The sequence below is a fragment of the Cryptomeria japonica genome, chromosome 7 (assembly GCF_030272615.1).
Source record: "Cryptomeria japonica chromosome 7, Sugi_1.0, whole genome shotgun sequence".
Classification (NCBI taxonomy): Eukaryota; Viridiplantae; Streptophyta; class Pinopsida; order Cupressales; family Cupressaceae; genus Cryptomeria; species Cryptomeria japonica.
Genome location: NC_081411.1, coordinates 372,596,463 through 372,620,650, shown reverse-complemented (window position 1 = coordinate 372,620,650; position 24,188 = coordinate 372,596,463).

Sequence of the window (24,188 nt, the reverse complement as noted above, 5' to 3'; positions counted from 1 at the left end):
ATGTTAAATGCAAAAGGGACAAGAGTCCCACCGGGCATGCCAAAATGTATACGGTGAAAATGGATAACAACAATGATGAAAGACTAAATGAATTCAACCACAAAAACCCTAGCCTAACAACAACAAAGATCCACCATAACATATGAAGATTACCTAAGATAATGCAAATCAAATGAAATCACAAAGATTATACCATCACATGTCCAATAGGGTTTGGATCTCCATTCTTCCTATCTCCATTGATCTTGCTTGATATATTTGCTCTCAGATTTTATGTGCACATGAGCTCAACAAAGAAAGGAAATGTGGTTGCAAGTAGGATCACATATGAAAGTGCAAAGCGTAGTGTCGTCAATTGATCAAGTAGTCAGTCCCTTAGATAATGAAGGAAACATCTCCTTATATAGAAGACACTATATGAAATAGAGGGACAAGATTGAGAGGTGTAAAAGATAAATGGTCGGCTAAGATTAGAGGGTAGGTAAAGAAAATAATAAAAAATAATGAAAGGGGTAGGTAGTGTAGGAATTAAGAGATGAATGACATGTGTCATGGGTAGAAAAGGTTAATGAATTAATTAAATAAAGATTTATTTAATTAATAAAGGAATAATGATCAATTAAATAAATAAAATATTTATTTAATTTAGGAAAAATGATAATTTAAATAAATAAATGTATTTATTTAAATGAGAAATAAGGCTAGAAGAGGATAAATGAATTAATTAAATAAATAAAGATTTATTTAATTAATAGAAGAATTAGGCTAAAAATAATTAAATAAATAAAAATATTTATTTAATTGGACATGACAATTTTAGGTGTCTACACTCGCAAAAAATACCCTAGAGAAATAAACCAAAATCTACTAACAAAAGGAGATTTTTTTTTTTAAAGTCAACCATGACTTCCATGTTACCGCTAACATTTAGTAATGAAACATTACGACCATCATGCATCAATATGTACAACATTAACAATTTACAAGAACATGTTAAACATTACGAATGTAACCATAGTATCTTATTACACAAGAAGAATCCATTATTAATCATTAACATAACTCTATATAAAATCCTACAATTTATCCATTCCCTAGGGTATCTCAACGTCACAACTTGACATAGTTTCTATCTCAACACATATCCATCTAGAACACCATATACTATTATCCAACAAGTCATTTATTGCCTATACAACTATGATAAATCTTAAACACATAAGGATATCATTGTCACATTCCATAATCTTTAGGTTCATTTAAAATACCATCCAAATATTCTATTTGCAATTTTCATGCCAACCTTAGCAGGTTCTGACCGCGCGGGATAAGGTCCCGCAGGATAAGGAATTCAAAGAAAGGGATTTTATCTTATCCCGTGAAGTGAAATGGATGCAACAAAGGTCCCAAAGGATAAGAAATAACGATAGGATTTTTTCTTATCTTGTGGAGTTACAAAGTCATCAATGACAGTCCGTGGGATAAGAGGTTAACTAAGGCAAGTGTTTTTTGCCTTATCCTGCGGAGTTGAAAGGGAAACAATGTGATGTCATGGGATAAGAAGTGAAGGAGAATAAGTGACAAAAGCTTATCCTGTGGGGTAAAAAGAAGGTTCAGAAACTGCCGTGGGATAAGAAATAAAGAAGACAAAGCAAGGAAATATTATCCTGCGAGGATAAAAGGGGATAAGAGAGATGCCACAGATAAGAGACAGTGTAGGCCAATAAGGAAATACTCAAGATCGCTTATCCCATGAGGTTGAATAGATAGTAAAGAAGGGTCATGGGATAAGAAAAGCGAGGTAGATCAAAGAGGTGGCTTATCCCACGGGGTAAAAATAGACCCTTAGTGTGCTTGTGAGATAAGAACTCAGTGCAGTCGGTGGTCAAGCACAGATAGTGAAACATGGACTTGGGGTGCCACGTCGAACATATGTGGTCATTGGATCTTCATAAGGGCCCCAATCCCACGACCACCCCAAGATACACTAGTTCCTATCTAAGTCTAGATTTCTAAGACTAAGTCAAGGTTGGAATTCTTAACAATGGAAAAGGAACAAATGATGTTCTCAGATGCCACTATAAGAGGGATCAACACTATTACATATGCTAAGAAATCAAGAAAAGATGCATTCACATAAAAGAGATACACAATTTGTATAAAATGAAACTAGGTAAAGCGAGCAAATTTTATAATTGAAAGACAAGGTGATTTTACAGATGAAGAAATCATAGATTTTTGTAAGAGAAAAAAAGGGGGAAGGTCCTGTAAACGGGCTACAAAATTGCCTTTATATTTCAAGCATAACTGAGATGGTTACAACTGATGGAAACACTAACCCTAACCAGGGTTAGGTTACAAAAATATAAGAGGGGAGAAGTTCAGATCGACAGATCTAATGACATGTTGGAAAACCCTCTGGAAGACGTCATATGCCTTTGAAATAGAGAAAACCACTCCTTGGTGAAGTAATCCTTGTTGACAAGCATGGTCAAGCACACTTGCAGGGACAAAAGATCTCTCATCTGCATTAAAAGGCATGGTGACGTCTGAAATCAATCTACAGGGGTCACCTCTGGAGTTATGGTGAGCAAATCCGGTGGTTGGGGTGAGATCAGATCCTAAATGGGCACCGACTAAGCACAAGACATCCTCGACCATTGGGTCGACAACCACCCTCCTGCAGAACATTCAAAACCCAACATCTACTATGAATTCAAATGTTCGTCATCGATATGAGAGATTCGTGTGAATATGGATGTGCGAGATCTCTCTATGCAAGCATCTATCAGGCCCAAGTCCCTTTTCCCTATCAGATCCTAGTTTATTTTTATTGAATGTTGGGTTAGTCCAACACTCTACACTTCAGATTGAGGAGGAAGTCAGCCTTCTCTGGAGATTCAACCTCACATTTAGCAAGGTCCCACACTTGAGAGGTTGATTCCATTTTTCACAAGGTTGGTGATAAATCCTGATCATCAAGGGTGCAAAATTTTGTGATAATAGTCTTTGCAATGCCAAGTGGGATAAATTTTCAACATTCTTGTTGAGGATTCAGTGCTTTTCCTGAGCAATTCAGTCTTTGGAGGCAATCAATCAAGCACTTAGCAACTTTGAGGAAGCAAATTCAGACTCTTGATGATACTAGTTGCAACTTTATGCCAAGAGTACAAAATAGAGAATCTTCTAGAGGTAATTTTCAATACTCTAAACTTTCAGATTCAAATTCTAGAAGAAGTAGAGGCAAGCATTCTTTATCACTTGACACCCCTAAGGTCTTAGTCTACCCCTCCTTAGATCAGACTTTCCCAATCTGGAGGCCCTGGCATCCATATTAACAGACCCTTATTTGCTATGGTAGTCCCAAGAGCACATACCTTTGTCACCTTCAATGATGACAATCCCTTAGTCTTAACCTAAAATAATGATATTCCAGTGGTAGCCTCGAAGGCTATTCCATATTTCATAGGGGAGACATCTACCTCTCCAGAGGAACACATACAAGATGTGTCAAGCATCTGCACTGTGTTTGATGTCACTCAAGACAATGTTGCAGTGAGGCTTCTTTCTTCCTCATTCAAAGGAAAGGCCCTTCAGTGGTACATAGGACTAGCTCCTAACTCCATCCGCAACGAGGATGAGTTAGGAGAGAAGTTGTGCAAGCATTTTGAAGACAAAAATGACCATCTGTCACTTATGGAGCAACTGACCACAATCAAAAGAGCACCTCATGAGTTCATGGGTGATTTTAATTATAGATTCCAAAATACATGAGATAGGATCCCATCATTGGTAAAGCCTTCATCAAATCATGCTTTTCAATATTTTCTTCATGCTTTAAATAGTGATATTGTAGTTATGACTTAGTCTACGAGAGATGATAATCTGATATCGCTATAAGGGCTGAAAGTTGTCTCCTAGGCCTCTAATGGCCTTATTTCTAGAGGCTCCTACCCAACATCCTGTTTTAGCTCCTATTCCAGTGGCTTCCACAAGCCATTTGCTCACACCTGCACCCCCTCCAGTTTCTGAAATCCAAGAGTTCAGGGCTGATATGGAGGCTTCAATGCAAAAAATGAGCAAGTAGCTACAAGGATATGGAAATGAATTGGTCTCAATCAAGAGACAATTACCATAGGCAAACAATAGGCCTTATCAAGCATCAAATCAAAACTATCAACAACAAAGGCCTAGTTTTCAGGGGCAGAACCAATGGAGCAATTCTAGGCCCCTGAATAGTTTGAATCCCACAGATGCAAGAACCTCAAAGGCTATACTCCCAAATCAGAACAATCTTTCTCAGGAACAAGATTGGTGTGTCCCATGCAATCAGCCACATAGTCAGGTCTCATGCTAGAACAATGAGTTTTCACAGGCCTTGGTGGCACAAAATGAACCAACAACATCAGGGCAACAATAATTTTCCGACTATTGTAGTCATCCATAGGGGGATACAACTTTCATGAATTGGTAGGAGGTTGATTTTTGTGGCATGAATTAGGCAAGTGGGGATAGTGTGGCCATCAACATAAGATAAAAAAGGAGGGCCATAGATCCTAGTGCTAACTCTGCAGCAGCAACTCTGACTCCATCTGTAGCTTAAGCTCCACAACCTGTCCTACAATATACAATGCCAAAGACCCCTGATAAGGTGACTACTCCAAACAAAGAGAGAGACTTGACTCAAAAGGTCATGCAAGGAGAGCCAACTAGGGCTCCTATAATACCAAAATCAGACCTAGTCACTACGAAGGTCCCTACTAAGAATGTTGTTCCCTTTAACATTGATGAACATATGAAGAGGGATAGCCTCCACGTGGGATGCTCTAGCTATCTCATCTCGGAGAGACCTACTTCAGGAGTACCTAAAGGGGATGGATGTTGCAGAAGCTACTGGTCAGGGTTGCAATTCTTCAAATTCCACAAGCTTGGTACAACCTTTGGATGTAGAGAGTTCAAAGAAAATTAGTAAGCCTCCCCCTTTTTATCGATCATTAATCATAGGAGATAAACTTGCTCATAATTGCATGATAGATAGTGGGGCGAGTAGTTTAGTTATGGCAAAGGAAATAGCTGACCACCTAGGTATCAAGTATGAACCTATAACAAGAGGGGTGGTGCAGCTTGATGGCACATCAGTTAAGACTATGGGAGTCATTAAAGATTTAAATCTAACCTTGCATGCTTGCCTGAGTTGTATTTTGTTGTAAGACATCTCAGTGATTGACCTCCCTACTTATTTCTCCATTTGTTTATCTAGGGAATTCACTACCAAGATAGGTGGCTATCTATCTTCTGACAGATCTCACATGTTGTTTAGGACAAGATATGGTACCAAAGTAACCATTAGGACTAAACCTTTTGCCAATGATCATATAGAGCCCTATACCCCAAGTCCTATCAACATGAATTATACTCTCCATGAGGAGAAAGAAGAAATTTTAGTAAGAGAGCTTGCAACTCAGTTGGAAGAGGTTCCTAATTTCCTACTTGATGAGTGGGCAAATGCATTTTAGTTTGATCCCATTGATGAGGTCAATGATATCATATTGTATACATTAAGAAGACACCCCCATTCCCAATCTTTCAAAGGAAGACAATGATATTTGTGGGATATGTGACATGTTCTTTGATGGTTCAAGGAACAAAACTGGTGTAGGGGCCAGTGTATTGCTGATTTCCCCTAAGGGGGAGAAATATTTCTTTTCTTTCAGACTTCAATTTACTTGCAATAATAATGTAGCTGAGTATGAACATTTGAATTTGGGTCTCCAAACAAATCAGAGGAGAGGAATCAAATGTATGAAGGTGCATGGAGACAGTAAGTAGGTTGTAAATAAGGTCAGAGCTTAGAATGCCACCAAGAGAAACCTCCTCAAGTCCTACAAACATAGAGCATGGGACCTAATTGAAAGATTTGAGGCCTTCAATATTTCTTTTGTCCGTAGAAATTAGAATAGACATGCTGACCGAGTAGAAAAAAATGGTGCCCAACATGGCATTCCATATCATGCTGCAACAGAGAAAGAACAACATATTAGACTTGTGGTGAGACTAGCAGTGCCTAATAAATAAATGAATTGGCAGGTCCTTGATTCTGATCAACAAATTGTGAACTTCTTGGAAGATGAGGCAAAGTTCTCACATAATAAGTAGGGCATACTACAGGACCAGTATGGAGATCAAATCATGCAGCTAAACTCAAACAATCTACCCAAGGGGCTCATCACCTTGGAGGGGATCTTCAACACTAATGATCAAATGAAAGGGAGAGCAATGAACCTGCTTGCCAAGAAGGGAGACTACATATCAGTCTCCATATCTGATGGCAGAGCTCACAACGTGGGAAATGTATGTTCCCAAAGTGATCAAGATACTTTTGTCAATCTTTGTCAAGAGTATAATGATATTTTTACTTTTACATATAAGGATCTAAAAGGGTTTGACCCTAGCTTAGCTCAACATACCATAGAGTTAGATCCTAGTGCTAAACCAGTCAGACAAAAGAAAAGGCCTATAAATCCCAAAATTGAGCCTTTGATGAGGAGAGAACTATCAAAACTTATCAAATTTAGCATTATTTTTTCCAATTAAGCATTCTTCTTGGGTTCTAATTAGGAAGAAGAATGGGGAAATCAGATTGTGTGTGGACTTTAGGGACCTAAATAGAGCCTCTCTCAAAGATCATTACCTCCTCCCTTCCATGGAACAAATTTTAGCCAGGGTTAGTGGCTCAGAAAGATTTTATTTTTTGGACGGATACTCAGGGTATAATTAGATCCCAGTCTAAGAATCAGACCAATTCAAGACTGCATTCACTACGAAGTGGGGACACTTATGCCTATTGTAAGATGCCTTTTGGACTAACAAATGCAGGTGCAACTATTCAAAGAGCCATGGATATGGATTTTAAGGGAGTATTAGAAGAATTTGTACTAGTGTATCTTGATGATATTATTGTATACTCCAAGCATGTGACACACCATTTTGCTCATCTTGAGCAAGTTTTCAAAAAGTGTAGGGAGTATGGTGTGTCTTTGAACCCCAACAAGTGTGTAGTTACCATTGATCAGGGAAAACTACTTGGACACATTGTATCCAAAGATGGTCTATCCATAGACCCAAAGAGGGTGGAAGCCATTATGTCTCTTCCACTTCCACATCACAAGAGAGGACAAGATTCCTTGGAAGAATCAACTTTGTCAGAAGATTTATCTCAAACCTTGCAGCTTTGGTCAAGCCCCTCACAACCATGTTGAAGAAGGACTTTTCCTTCAAATGGACTAAGGAGGGGAAGGAGGGCTTTGATCAGATCAAATAGGCCATGGCTCAGGCTCCTGCCCTAGTAAATCTAAACTATGAGAAGGATTTCATCGTTTACACCTTGGGAGGAGAATCAAGTATATCATCCATCCTAACACAGTTAAATCAAGATGATTTAGAGTAGCCTATAGCTTTTTCAGTGAAGGCCTAAAGGACTATGAACTCAGGTACAACTATGTGGAAAACAAGTCATCATAGTTGTGAGAGCACTAAAAAAGTTCAGACACATACTCTCAAACAACAGGATTCAGCTCCTAGTCCCACATGCCATCGTTAAGGATTTCCTTCTCAACAAGGATATAGGTGAGAAGAGAGCTGGATGGATCCCTAAGGTCATGGAGTATGACCTTGACATCAAAATTACTAGGTTAGTGAGGGGAAGAGGACTCCGTGAGTAGTTCAATTAATCTTTGGTGAAAGAGCCAGAGACCTCCCTCTTGCAACAGGAAGAAGAACAGGTTGATAACCAGGGAGATGCACAAACTGGTTGGTTGTAAGTTATGTTTGACTTCTTAAAGGATGGTAGCTACCCTTCTCACTTTTATAGAACCAAGAGAAGGAACCTTAGGTTGTAGTCCATCCCCTATGCCTTAGTGGATGGTATATTATTCAAAAGGGGCCTAGATGGTGTGCTTCTAAGGTGCATCCATGGAGATCAGACCAACAAACTGCTAGAGGAGTTCCATAATGGGCCCTTAGGTGGTCATTTGTCAACAAGGACCATAGCTATGAAGATCATGAGAGATGAATATTATTGGCCTTCTCTATTCAATGATGCTCACAAGTGGGTGAGACGGTGCAAAAAATGTGCACTTTTTGCAGGCAAGCAAAGGTTAGCTGCCCTTCCTCTTCATCCCATTTCAATTGATCAACCATTTGAAAAGCAGGGGCTTGATTTCATTGGGCCTATAAATCTAGTGTCAAGTGTAGGCCACAAGTGGATTTTGGCTGCCACAGAATACTTCACAAGGTGGACAAAGGCTGTTGCTTTGAAGGATGCAACTGAGAATTCAGTGGTTCAATTCCTTAAGGGGATTGCAACCAGATTTGGAGCCCCTTCCACCATCATATTAGACAATGCCAAGACCTTTGTGGGATCTCAGATCGATCTATGGGCATTCTAGTATGATGTGTTTATGAAAACATCATCAAATTATTATCCTCAAGGCAACGACTTGGCTGAGTCCTCCAACAAGAATCTAATTAGGTTCATCAAAAGGACTCTTGAGGATAATTAAAGAGCATGCCACTTAAAATTGGGAACAACCATGTGGGGTAATAGGATTACTCCAAAGAGAGAATTGGGTAATTCTCCTTTCATGCTAGTATATGGGAGGGAATATAGGCTTCCCCTATCCCTTGAATTGCCATCCTTGGACTTGGCACATCAGTTGGAGATCCTAGAAAATGATGCCCTATTGGTAAGATATATAGAAATTACAGAGCTTGAAGAGGCCAGAAAGAAAGTCGAGCAAACTTTAAATATCCATTAGGGAGAAGTAAAGAGATACTTTGGCAAGAGGGCCAAGTTGAGGACCTTCCAAGTCAAAGATTTTGTCTTAAAATGGGATGCCTATAGAGAGAAACCTAGGAGGCACTCAAAATTTGACACAATATGGAGTGGTCCCTATGTAATTATAGGTTCCAAGGAGGCTAATGCTTTCAATTTAGCCAGGTTGAATGGGGAAGATCTCCCCATCGTGGTGAATGTGATTCACCTTAAAGCATGCACTTAAGGGTTGATGTTGCAACTTTTGTTGTAAATATTATAATTTATGTTCTTCTTCTTTCCAACAAGTGCATGCACAAAGGCTATTCTCCAGAATGGTGAAGTTTGACTTTTGCAAGGGTAGAGATTTATCTTTTTGTTTTAGGCCTTGACTCTACGCCCAATGGATTTCAGGGCTATTGATCAATTTGCAAAGTAGGCGTGTCACCCCCTTAGAGCCGCCAGAAATGTTGGCAATTGTCTTGCCAACCTTAGCAGGTTCTCACCACGTGGGATAAGGTTCCACAGGGTAAGGAAGTCAAAGAAAGGGCTTTTCTCTTATCCCACGAAGTGAAATATCTGTGACAAAGATCCTGCAGGATAAGTAATAATGATAGGCTTTTTCCTAATCCCACAGAGTTATATAGTCATCATGATAGTTCGTGGGATAAGAGGTTAACTAAGGCAAGTGTTTTTTACCTTATCCCATGGAGATGAAAGGGCAACAATGTGATGCCACATGATAAGAAGCATGACAAAAGCTTATCCCACGGGGTAAAGAGAAGGCCAATAAGGAAATACTCAAGATCGCTTATCTCATGAGGTTGAACAGACAGTAAAGGAGGGTCGCAGGATAAGCAAAGCAAGGTAGATCAAAGAGGTGGCTTATCCCGTGGGGTAAAAATAGACCCTTAGTGTGCTTGCGGGATAAGAACTCAGTGTAGTCGGCAGTCAAGCATAGCTAGTGAAATGTGGACTCGGGCTACCACGTCAGACATCTGCGGTCATTGGATCTTCATAAGGGCTGATCCAACAACAACATTTTAATCTTGCATTGGGCTTGTTAGATGCTTGCATGGAGAGATCTTGCACATCCATCTTCACGTGAATCCCTTAGATCGATGATGGACGTTTGAATTTGCAGTGGCCATTGGGGTTTAAATGTTCTATAGGAGGGTGGTTGTTGACCTGATGGTGGAGGACGTCCTGTGCTTAGTTGATGCCCATTTCAGATCTGATCTCACCCCAACCATCAGATTTGCTCACCATAACTCCAGAGGTGACCCTTGTAGATTGATTTCAGACACCACCATTCCTTTTAATGCAGAACATAGATCTTTTGTGACTGCAAGTGTGCTCGACCATGCTTGTCAACAGGGATTACTTCACCAAGGAGTGCTTTTCATTCTTCCAGAGGCAAAGGACGTCTTCCAAAGGGTGTTCTAGAATGTCATTAGATCTGTCGATCTGATCTTCTCCCCTCTTAGATTTTTGTAACCTAATTCAGGGTTAGGGTTAGGGTTTTCATCAATTGTAACCATCTCAGTTATGCCTTAACTATAAAGGAAATTTTGTAGCATGTTTAAAGGACCTTTTCCCTTTTTTTATCTTACATAAATCTATGATTTTGGCAACTATAAAATCACATTGTCTTTACATTAATAAAATTTGCCGCCTTACCTAGTTTTATTCTATGCAAATTGTGTATCTCTTTTACCTGTTTGTGTGAATGCATCTTTTATTTCTTTCTTAGCATCTATAATAGTGTTGATCCCACTTAGAGTGGCATATGATAACATCATTTGTTCCTCTACCATTGTTAAGAATTCCAACCTTGACTTAGTCTTAGAAAGCTAGACTTAGATAGGAATTAGTGTTTCTTAGGGTAGTTTTGTTAATGCTTTGTACAGTTATAGGGGGTAGATCAACTTTCAGTCTAGGTGTAATCCTTATTTCCCTTCTTTCATGCAACCCTTCTCTCTTTCCCCTTTTCCCTGTCAGATCCATAGTTTAGTTTTACCGAGTGTTGGGTTAGTCCAACACTCTGTACTTCATATTGAAGAGGAAGCCGACCTTCTCTAGATATTCAACCTTACATTTAGCAAGGTCCCACACTTGAGAGGTTGACTCAATGTTTCACAAGGTTGATGATCAAGTTTTCTTGGGTCATTAAGGGTGCAAAATTTTGTGACAACATGTTCCTAATACCCATCTTTATTTATTAATCACTTAACACTTCATAATTCTATATCCAAGATTATAAACAACAAGCAATTATCTATTTCCAAATAGGATTCCATGCTGCTAAACAAATGCAAGACATATATTACCTACAAGAATAAAAACAATCTAATATTTCAATCCATTAATTCAACATAGGATCTCATTTCCAACATGATGAGCATTTCTACAGCACAATCCACATATTAATAAATCATCTTATGACAAAAATATAGTCCTGTATCATCGAGTCCAAATATACAAGAACACAAGGAACAACACATAGTCTCTTTTGCTACATCCCATCCTAAAGTTTAATAGTACAAGTTACGTAAGTACAAATCCTTATTCTACATTACAAGTCATCATAAAGTAGTAATATCTTTAATACATAGAAATCAACACCATAGGACACATGCATATTGCAGAGTCATATATTTCATATAAATCCACTACTATTCATTTGATTCTATATTCCAGGTTAACTAATATTGAATATTAACATATTTCAAATTAAAGCATACATGATTGTTAATATATTCACTACCAACCACACAGGGAAAACTTTAAGAAACCCCCCCCCTTGGACAAGGTGTAAAAACCTGGCGAAAGCTGTATAATTCCTGAGGAAAATTTTAATTTTACTGGCGAATTTTTGCGGTTTATGGAGAAAAAATAATAATCTCCATTAGCGAATTAGCCGTGATCACTCAAAGTTTGTGAAAAATCCTGGCGAATTGTAATGTTTTTAAAACCAAAAAAATATTGTCATGGGCGAATCAAAAAATATTTGCATTGGCGATTTCAACCTATTTTCAAACCATTAAAAAAAATATTGGCGATTTCAACCTATTTTCAAACCATAAAAATAAAATATTGGTGATTTCAAGCTATTTTCAAACCATAAAAAAATATATTGGCGATTTCAAGATATTAAGTCATTAAAACACGTGGCACATAGTCATCAACTCTCTGCCTAAAAGAATGCCCATTAGAAAATATTGCAACCTAGCGACAAGCCCTTATGACTCTATCTCCAACTCGCAAGATGAAAATGCTAAGCCTTCATAACCTCGAGATCTAGTGACAAAGGGAAATTGAACTGCCACTCGCCAATTCTCGACCACAAAATGTTAAGTCCTCATCACCACAGCGACTTGGATATAGTGGCAACTTTAACCCTTGTCGCGTACTCACCGACATAAAACTATTTATCTCTTAACCGCTAGCACTTCACTCGCAAGCTCGCGGCTTGATCAGGTCTTTAGACATTTAACTTCACGAGCTGGCGATAACCATAAAACTTAACCACAAACTGTCTAGTCGCTAGATTGCGACCTAAAAATGCTAACATTAAACAAACATGAGAGCTAGTGACAACTGTATGAAATGAGTTACTTGCTAACTCTCACGGCTATAATGTATGACATTAGACCAACTCAAGACCTCATGACCAAAGCAATTTCATTAACAATCTCCATCTCGGTAACATAAAATGCTAACACCCAAAAAGCTAGAGATCTCGTGATGTAAACCAAAATCAACTTGTTGCTAGCTCGCAGCTTGATCACGTCTTCAGACATTTTACCTTGCGAGTTGGTGATAACCATAAAAATTAACCACAAACTATCTGGCTGCTAGCTCGCAACCTAAAAATGCTAACATTAAACAAACATGAGAGCTAGTGACAACTGTGGTGGCAAGCTAATATGTACGAGGAATGTTTAAGGCTTGGATGCTAACTCATTCCTAAGGGACTAGTTTGAAGGTTTCTCCTGAGTCGAGGTTGATTAGACAAGCGAGGACGACAATTTTAGAGGCATAAAAGGATTGGATAGCTTCTAAGTTAGAGATGGGAGATCACGGATTTCTCTGAGAAATCAAAGCTCAGGTTGCTTGTTGTCAGGGATTCTAAAGAAAAAATTGTCCAATCAAGGAGGAATAAAATCTGAACAAAATCATTCACAATAGATGAGCCTTAGCAGGATGCATTGGATTTGATAGGCATGACTTCTAGAGTCTACAGTCATGTTGAAAAACACCAAAATGATGATTTTTCACGTGAATGAGAATCACCAAATGAAGTGTTAAAAGGTTATAAATACAATGGAGTGGTGACTTAATTGGTAGAAGAGAAAAGAAACCTTTTTCATTTTTTGAGAGTGGTTTTTTCCTCAGAAAGGAAGATGACTTTTGAGCAGGATTGTGCATGGAGTTGTTGTGTGCTCTGTGATACCGGATGGGTGTTTTTTTGTTTTCTCCTATGTGAGTTTGTTTATCATTAGAGGGGTTGTGAAAGTGAGAAGGATTGCCAGAGAGGGTGTGAAAGCCTTTTCTTATCAAGAAAGGCCAAGCATGGCACATCCTCTGCTTCTACTTTGCCATAGGATGGCAGGGGGTTTGAAGAAGGAGCCCACAAAGGAATGAAAGAAGGATTTGTTTGGGTGGGTAGTGGAAGCCAGTCATCTTTGTGATGACATAGAAGCTACAACCCCTCCCCAACATATTACATTTACCCTAAAGCTCCTCTTTCCACTTTCCTTGATCGTGGGCATGAAGGCTCGAGCTCCTCTTTCCATTTTCTCTATTCCTGGGCATGAAGGTTTCCTCCTCTATTTGGAAACAATCTGTTGGATAGAACATAACATCTCACATTCCATCCGAAGGCATCAGGGTGATAATGGCATGGCTCAAGCAGTTTTGCAAGTTGTATAGTCATTGGGGTTCCTTTTTTGGTTCTAGTAGTGATTCTAGACTCTAGGTGAAGGGAGCAAGTTGTATAGTCATTTACAGAGCAAATGCAAAGCATTTAGTGTCAAGCTATGTGCAAGTTCTTGAAGGAGTTATATATAAATTTATTTTGCGACGGTTGATGAAAGTAGTAATTTTATTCAATAGAAATTAAATTCTGATCTATTTCTCTCCGGTGTATAATTCTATCTCTTTCCAATGATCAGAATCATGAGTTTTAACTTTTTTCATTTGTTGCATTGTTATGGTGTATGTGATTTTTCATTTAATGCTTCCTATTATGCCCAGGAATGCAATTTTTTTGTTAGTTTGGAATCATATTAAGGATTCACCTCATTGTAATTGGTGGGCGGATTATAGGTAAGAGTAAATGCCAACTTTATGGAGGAGGGAAAACATGTACATGATAGTCATAGAACACCTCCATATATATTACATAAACATCCATAGCATATAAAATCATACAAGTATTAAGAATGAAAGTATCAAACACCACAATAGATAGGAATACAACATAATTCGTAAAACATGCATGCAACTCAATTAAAGGGAATATCTTTTGCGGATCCAATTTCATGACAGATTTTATAGACAAATCACAATTCCATAATCAAAGGCAAACAAGAAAACATATTCACCCACAATGAATAAACTATTATAATTGGAAGGTCACTCCACCAAGTCAACATCAAGACAACATACCAGTGCCTTATCCTAGGGCATAGAGTCACTTACAATTCAAAGACAACCTGATAATAAACTTCAATAAGATTCATTTGAAAATAAATAGGAATGAATATGCCTTTACATACACAACCCAGATTCATACGTAAACTGAAAAACCCTTGACCATTCAATTCACAGTGAAAACATAAATTCAACACAAAGACAATTATGTGGAGATCTCAAACTTGAAATGATATTGATATTATATTCATAATGATATCAGAACGTAAATTCAAAATGAGATTCAACTATGCACTTATCAAATTCTTGAACAGTTGAACTATTATAACTATATCAAAGTTTTCAACATCAATAAAAGTGGCTAACTGGCCATCCCTCTCTACCGATCAAAAAGAAAAAGTGGCCATCCCTCTCAAATTAATCTTGGAATCGTTTTATAAGATGAGGATTCAACAAGCTTAGAATTACTGTGAGGAATCTTGGGTAGCAACCTGACATTTCTTCTTTTGCTTTAGCATGGCTTGCCACCTGTCCACCTCTTTGTCTGTTGGCCAATTGAATGCCTTTGCCTCTTCCAACTTTGAAACTGAATCTATCCATCTGGCATCTATAACTATGTTGGCTTCAACAATAAACTTTGCATGGTCAACCTCAACCTTGAACAGTGAATTAAGTATACCGTTAAGGAAATCAATATCAACCTATTCAAGTATATGCTTGATTATTTCTTCTTCCTCCAAAATAAAATCAAAATTGCCGGTCCAATTAGAAATTGATTTCAAATCTCCATCACTACCATAAATTGAAGGCACCAATTTACTATAACCTTCCCCAAATGTCTGCAATTTTTCATTTCTAAGCACATCCTTCCCTGTGAAAAATGCATAAGCTGCATTCATTACCTCCACCATGTCTTTAGTGTCACTGATCTTGGGAGGGAACTCATCACTATACATCATTACAGTATCTAGCTTATCCATTAATTTGCTTCTTCCTGACCAAACATTAAACAAAGGTCCAAGAAAAGCGACAACCTCAGAGGATGTTTTACTTGCCTCTTTCAAAGAAATGTGCAAATCATGCACTACCATCAATTTTCCTTTCAATACATTAATCATGTGTTTCATAAATTCCTGACACAACAAAGATAGACTTGACATTTTGTTCCTTTTCAAGATTTTCAATTTTCTTTGTGTATTCCTCCATTTTTGTTGTCACATTAGCTGGTATTTCTTGTACTTGTTTTGTAATCTATATTGGAGGGGGCTCATTTGAAATTTTTTCTTTCAACTCCACTAACTCTTCCTCCAAAGCGCCCTTCTTCATTAGTGTCTGTTCATATTTTTTAGATAATGCAATCAATTGGCTATATGTTTCTGTGTATCTTCTTGACAAATCCTTTGTTTTTGATAAATTCATGAAAGAAACTTGAGTAAAAAATGAGGCAATCTTCGTGTTAGTTGTGTTCTGCAAATTCCAGATGATTTTGTTAGCTTTCTTTTCTACTTGGATATTTAGAAGGTGGGGCTTTTGAGTGGAAGGGGCCAAAGACCAAGAATCAAGTGTCTTTGACTTAGGATTAAATCCTGATCCTCTTATTACATCTCCAATTTTAAATTCAGTTTTAAACATTGGGTCCTCTTGCTTCCTAATCTGATCAATAACAAAAATAGACTGGATATCCTAGTCAGGCATCATAATCATACCAGTACTCTTAATCAATTGTCTTTCCTATTCCATAGATATTTTCTCCCTATCAGGATCATATTCCTGCAGTGCCTTGATGATCTCCTCTTTCTTTTCTACATTTCCTTTCTCTATGATCAAATTTTGTCTTAATTGATTTTGTTTCAACCTTGTCAAAAAAAATTTAAATTCACCCGACTTAATAAAGTCATCATCTTTCATGAAATCATTTGACAACATCACAAGCTCATCAAAGCCTTGAGCAAGGGCTTTTTTTGTTTCTCCCTATTCTTCATTTTGCCCTGCTTCTCTGAGATGTGTCCTTATTTGATGAAAGTAGTGTCCTTATTCTGTAACAATTGCTCTAGCAGGGTCTCTCCTCACAATTGTACTGACCTCTTTGGTTTTTTGTTTCTTTGCAGGTGGCACTCGGGTAGATTTAACTTCATCCCCACTCTCTACATCATCAGTAGACACACTAAGTGGCCTCTTTTCATGTGAAGAATGTCCATCTTGGGGGTCTTGTTGCTGAGCAACCACTTCTGGAATTTGAGGCATTTGTTCCATTAGAGTTTTATATAAACTCAACATTCTGTTAATCCTCTCTGAGTACGGGTTATAAGGGCAAAAACCTGAGAAACTAGGGTCAACAACCTTCAATTCTGCTTCAACTCTCATCAAATTTTTCCATTTTCTTCTCCTTTCTTGTACTTCCTCTTTTCTCAGCAAATTTCTAACCATGTCTTCATCATCCAATGGTTTATGATCCTTTATTGTGGCCCAAGGTGTCATTTTTGGCAATGCACATTTAATAAATTGTTCAGGATCACAGAATCTAGACACAACATTAACCAACCTATACTGTTTAAGGAAATTGTTTACTTCATCAAAGGAACTCCTACCAATAGTAAAATTAGACACAACCCAAAGCCTAGAAAGAAGAGACCCATTCCTGTGTTTGTCATGGTATTCTTTTTCAACTAGGGTCAATTGCCAAATAAAGTCCATAAAAGCAATCCTAATTGGAACAAATTTTGGTAAAATATGGGGAGGCTGGGGACACCCATAGACTCTGATCACAGTAAAGTTACAAAAAAAGAAAAAGTCCCCCCAGTTATGTGAGATAGACCAGTTTGGAACATACTGGTAAGGTCTCAAAACTCTCCTAACATTAATTGACAATCATTCCCTATTTATTCCTAGCATTTCCATAATTGGCAAAATAATCCATTTTTCAAAGAAAAGGAAAGAAGAATGGGGAGAACTATTGTCCCAAACCTGGGTCCATCTTTGTATTGACATTAAGATACCCAATTCTTTTTTGAAAAGCTCCAATTCTTTATCCATGAACTCAACATTATAGAACAAGATTAAATGCACCAACAATTAATAATGCTTGAATGTAGGGCTGGGTGCACCACTCTGAATTTCAACTAGAGCATTATGAATATGTTCAACCACATAGCCCACATAATTGTAATCTTTGTTAACATCTGGGTGTTGAATGTCTATAGCCATCATCAGTAATTCAGCTGACACTGTTGAATCTCCATCAAAACCTAACACTCTACATAATCCATAGATTGTACAATGCATATTGTAGACACCTAAAATTGTCCTGTCTAATTAAATAAATATTTTTATTTATTTAATTATTTAAGCCTAATTCTTCTATTAATTAAATAAATCTTTATTTATTTAATTAATTCATTTATCCTCTTCTAGCCTTATTTCTCATTTAAATAAATACCTTTATTTATTTAAATTATCCTTTTCTTAAATTAAATAAATACTTTATTTATTTAATTATCCCACTTCCTCTATTAATTAAATAAATCTTTATTTATTTAATCAATTCATTAACCTTTTCTTCCCATGACACATGTCATTCATCTCTTAATTCCTACACTACCTACCCTCTCATTATTTTCTTATTTTCTCTACCTACCCTCTAATCATAGCCGACCATTTATCTTTTACACCTCTCAATCTTATCCCTCCATTTATTATAGTGTCTTCTATATAAGGAGATGCTTCTTCCATTATCAAACCCTACCCGACTACTCTAGCATTCAAACTTTCATATGCGATCAAGCTTACTTGCAACCACATTTTCGTTCTTTGTTGAGCTCTTGTGCACACATAAAATCTTATAGCAAATATATCAAGCAAGATCAATGGAGATGAGAAGAATGGAGATCCAAATCCTATTGGACATGTGATGGTATAATCTTTGTGATTTCATTTGATTTGCATTGTCGTAGGTAATCTTCATATGTTATGGTGGATCTTTGTTGTTGTTAGGCTAGGGTTTTGTGGTTGAATTCATTTAGTCTTTCAATATTGTTGTTTCTATTTTCACCATAAAAATTTTATCCTCTTGAGTAGTTTCTTGATTGGCAACATATGTTCTATCATAGAATTGTCAATTCCAGCCTAAGCCAATTGGGAATGTATGTTCTATCACAGAATTGTCAATCTTTTTGGTACTCCCTGTTTATCACAAAGTGCCTTGTTCTATCCTATCCTAGGGCCTCTGCTTGAGTGTATCCTCTTGATTAGTTTCCTGATTGGCAACGTATGTTCTATCACAAAATTGTCAATCCTATCCCTATCTACTATTCTGGTCTTCCCTAGCGGACCTTCTTGAGTGTATCCTATCAGCAACTTATCCAATCGACAGCGTATGTTTATCACAGAACTGCCGATTTGACCTTGAAGACATAAACGTGCATTCATGACACAGACGTGCCTAACCTACCCACACGCGCCTGACACCAACGTAGACGGGCCTTAACATTCCCCCCCCCCCCCCCGCTTGACATTTTTCTAGACATACCTAATGCACATTTATTACCCTACCTAGCATGCATTTATGACAATAATTAATGCAAAAAAGTACAAGGAGGTTTTGTGGTACTTACCGGCTCTTCTGCATCTGTTGGCCTCTGATATCGACGAACGCGATTGAATCTGTGAACCAATGCCATTGCTGCTAAGTGCTGTTGATCTATTCTCTCTCTACACTCTGATCTCTTGGATGTGTGGATGACAATGAGGATGTGTTCCCTCGTAGTCTATCTTATAGACTACCCTAGCCCTAGTCTCCCGAGTCAGTCTTCTTTATCCTGTGACTCTGTCACTCTATCCTATCTGATCAGTCCATTCTAGCCTTTCTTTCTTATCGAGAGATTGTCTGTGATCTTTTTAGACATTTTCATCCAATCTCTCAAGGGGGCATATCATTCCCATCTTGGGGCAACTTTGTATCAGTTCATCTTATCTTCTTTGAAACAACACGACAAGCTGCATTGTCTCAAAGAGGGGCAAAATGTAGACACCTAAAATTGTGCTGTCTAATTAAATAAATATTTTTATTTATTTAATTATTTAAGCCTAATTCTTCTATTAATTAAATAAATCTTTATTTATTTAATTAATTCATTTATCCTCTTCTAGCCTTATTTCTCATTTAAATAAATACCTTTATTTATTTAAATTATCCTTTTCTTAAATTAAATAAATACTTTATTTATTTAATTATCCCACTTCCTCTATTAATTAAATAAATCTTTATTTATTTAATCAATTCATTAACCTTTTCTTCCCATGACACATGTCATTCATCTCTTAATTCCTACACTACCTACCCTCATTATTTTCTTATTTTCTCTACCTACCCTCTAATCATAGCCGACCATTTATCTTTTACACCTCTCAATCTTATCCCTCCATTTCTTATAGTGTCTTCTATATAAGGAGATGCTTCCTCCATTATCAAACCCTACTCGACTATTCTAGCATTTGAACTTTCATATGTGATCAAGCCTACTTGCAACCACATTTCCATTCTTTGTTGAGCTCTTGTACACACACAAAATCTAAGAGCAAATATATCAAGCAAGATCAATGGAGATAGGAAGAATGGAGATCCAAACCCCATTGGACATGTGATGGTATAATCTTTGTGATTTCATTTGATTCGCATTGTATTAGGTAATCTTCATATGTTATGGTGGATCTTTGTTGTTGTTAGGCTAGAGTTTTGTGGTTGAATTCATTTAGTCTTTCAATATTGTTGTTTCCATTTTCATCATAAACACATATAATGGTGGAAAGGCGTGATGTCAAATGGTGGTTCGATACTATCTAGAATTATAACTAGTTTCCTATTCACCCTAGGCATGTATCTGGGCATTGCATACTTCTTGATAACACCTTTGTATTTGTCATAATCTTCTGTAATCCACTCCAAATCTATATCTGTACATGCAGCACCAGTAATCTGGAAAACTTCAACAACGATAGCTCTGTTAATTGGAACTAGGGCAGATTGGTTCTTTCTTCTGATTACCCTAGATACTAGGAAATAGCGTTTGGCCAACTCTTTGATCAAATCCACATCAACATACAAATCTAGCACAATTAACTTTGCCATATTTAAATCCCAAGGGTTTGACATTGGGACACCCTTAACCCCATTATTCCAGAAATAATGAAACATAGCAGAACCTGTCATATGAAGCGTGGTTGGGTTTCTGCATTGGCTCTATAAATCTTTCCATGCAAAATCATTTGTATTCAAAGCAATGGAATTCCCTGGCAGCAAACCTACTAATTCTTCTTTGTATTTCTTATCCTTCTTTTCCTCAGTGGCCTTGGGCTTGGAACCTCTAGTTCCACTCATCGCCTTGCTCATTTTAGCTACAGGAAAAAAATTTAACCAATTTTTTGAAATTTTCCCACACCCAACACTTCGAATTCTCCAATGTTGTTGTAGAGCTCAATTCACTGGATTACCTCAAAGATAGAATGCATTAATGCGATTATACAAAATCTCAGCTCGATCATGCAATTTATGGTATTTGGGCACCATCACTTCTCTCAAGTCTCATTAATTGCCACACTTGCATGAACTAGCTACTATGGCATTAATTCAAAGCTAAAGTACTCGAGTGAAATTTGAATTCATGCCCTTCTATTTGATTGGCGATTGCCATTCAAAACTTTTACAAAACCCGACCAACAAGTCCACGTGTCAATCCCCATCTTTAATTGCACACTCGCAACCGGTTATAACAATTTGGAAAGTAACCATGTAACAATTGGTTATAACAATTTGGAAAGTAACCATCTATTAGAAATGCTCAAGGAATTTGCATTTCTGCTTTTGCTTCTCCTTTTGGGGTCCAAAATAACCATGTGGCTAAAGCTTTGGCAATGCTAAAGAGCCTCCAGCTAGCTCAGGAATTCAAATTCAAAAAAAATTGGCTCGAAGGGGACTCTTTAAACATCATACAAGCCCTCAAAGGTACAAGTTCTATTTCCTGGAATATTACTAATTTAATTAAAAATGCTAAATATCTTTTAAATAACTATGTTAGCATTAGTATAACTCATACCTTTAGAGAGGGCAATAAGGTTGCGGATATCCTAGCCAATGAAGGGATCAATTTGGAGAAGGATGTCAAATACATTGGAGAAACTCACATCAAAAGGGAGGTTAAAGAGCAATTATACTTTGATTACATCAATGGGTCAAGTTAATCTCGTGATTCCTTTCTCGGGAACGATTTCCAAAGATAGATTTTGGGGGCGGATTAACTGTCAGATTATGAGTGTTTTTTGGCATTATTTCCAATATCATATGTGTGCAAAAGATTATAGTAATAATAGCTGGGTTTGTGCAGCCATAAGAAGCAATTTCAAAACAACGAAAGAGTCTTTACATGGGAATTCCAGAAATAACAAGTTTTCAGAGTCTTATCTGCGGATTGTGAACTGCAGCAGTGGGTATCTTTACTTGGAGCTCAGAATGGGTGGTAACCTAAATAGGAATGAGCCTCCAGGATGTGAAAATTGGAAGAGTGAATGAAAGGTCTGGAGAAGGCTCCACAAATACGGCTTCACTGACTATATGGAAAAGCTTCACGGAAGTAGAAATTCTGTGTCTTATGGTTTTGCTAAAAGCTGGAGTAACAACAGAGTCACCCTATTCGGGGAGATTTGGCAAATCGATGAAAACATGGTTGCAGAGGTCATGGGTCTCCAGATGGAGGGGACTAAATTCTATAGGGATAGGAAGTATGCAGCTGAAGCTTTCAAAAACTTCCCAAAGTCGGAAGATGAGAAGGGCAAGCTTGTGAAGAAGGACAACATCTCCTACTACACTCCCTAGCAGGTAAAGCCTTTTTGGCAAAAAGTTCTAAGGGTTTTAATGGAGTATTTGATTGTGGATGATAGATTTACAAAAAATTATAACTATCATTTTGCTATTCTGAACCATTTCTGTCATGGGGCTAAAATATCCATGCCCTTCTATTTAGCGTCCTCTCTAAATGAGAGCCTTGCAGACCATGCTAAAAAGCCTAACTCTTACCCTTTAGCCCACCAGGGACTCATACTGCTAATATATGAACATCTAAAGGATAAGGCTAGGGAAACCAAGGATGACCCTTTGATCATTAACACTCATATCTCTGAGAGCTGCAAAGACTCTGCCTCAAATGGGGATCAGCCCAACACCCCTACCCACAAAAAAGGAAAGCTGAAATAGAGCATGGGAGGTGCATTGTGATGAAGAAGAGGAAAAGGATAAGGACACTGATACTAAAATGGAGCAAAATAAGGATGAGAACTATGGTGAAGGGGAGGAAGGGGGTAATTATGAAAACCCTCACTCTAACCCTAAGGGCTCATAAAGTGAGAATGCTGCTCTGAATCCTAAGGAGTATGACAACCTAACTCTAAGGAGACTGAATAGAGCAAGGACTCTGTGAACACCATCTTGGACATTGCCCATAACTGCACTCTAGAATTCTTCAATTTCCAGAAATGGGTTGTTGAAAACATCACCAGTATGCAAGGAAAACAAAGGGAGCTGGAAGATAATATCAATAAGCTGATTAAGATTTCTGACTCTGGGAAACAAAATGAGGATACGGAAAACAGTGAAGCTGAGGAGGAAATGGAGATGGAGGACTAGTTGGAGAAAGATCTGATCAAAGGGGACCTGAAACATTTAGAGGATGTTATTAGAACTCTGAAAGAGCAGGTGGAGGAGGACAAAGACAACATCAACACCTAGATCGCCCGTAATGAGAAGGCTTTGAAAAGCCTCATGAACCATAGCCTCCAGGTCCTTAAAGTTTCTTCCTAGAATATGAATGCTTTGGTGGATCATTTGGAAAGGAAATATTAGGATAAAAACCTGGTAATTATAGAAGATGCTCCAACCTTTAGCCCCACCCACCAGAAACTAGACGTAGAACTAGGCAGACCACTATTGGGAAGGACACCAAAATGAAAGAGAGCCAGCTGAGACAAGAAAACAACGACCTGAGGGAAGCAACCAAGACGATGATGCTCTTGGTATAGAATGCTGAGGAAACTATGAAGAGTTTTTAATTAACTTGTAATGCTGGGCTTGGGGCCAATTTCTTGCTGGCCTCTTGGTGTCCCTTTCTCTGCTGCTGGTTTTTTTGCTGGTCTTTTGCAGCTGTCTTGTTTTGTTTCCTTCTTGGATATCTTTCGAATGTAATCGGGTTTCAGGTCCCTTAAAACCTGTTTTTACTTAATCAAAAATAATTTGGAAAGTAACCGGCGAGTTAGAGACAATGCTACCAAATCCTCTTAATCGCAAGCTCGCAATCCCTTTTACAAATCCTTAAAGAATCTCATGAGTGAGCGACAACCGTTGATCTTCATCAAGCCCTTCAGTCGCAACCTCGCAACAAAATTTGTAATATTCTTTCTTTACCTGCGAGCTGACGATCACTGCAAATCTAACAAAACAAACTTAACTTGACTTAAAACCTTGCGATCCCATGACAACAAGACACTTAACTGCCATCACATGCTCACAACACTTTTTGACTTAAGACTTACAAACCTGCGAGCATGCGATGACCACAAAATCAGACCAAAACTTACCTGTCGCCAGATCGCAACATAAAATGCTAAACAACTTCAAAACATGCGAGCAAGCGATTAAACCAACTAAGCTGCAATACCAACCACATTGCATGATTGC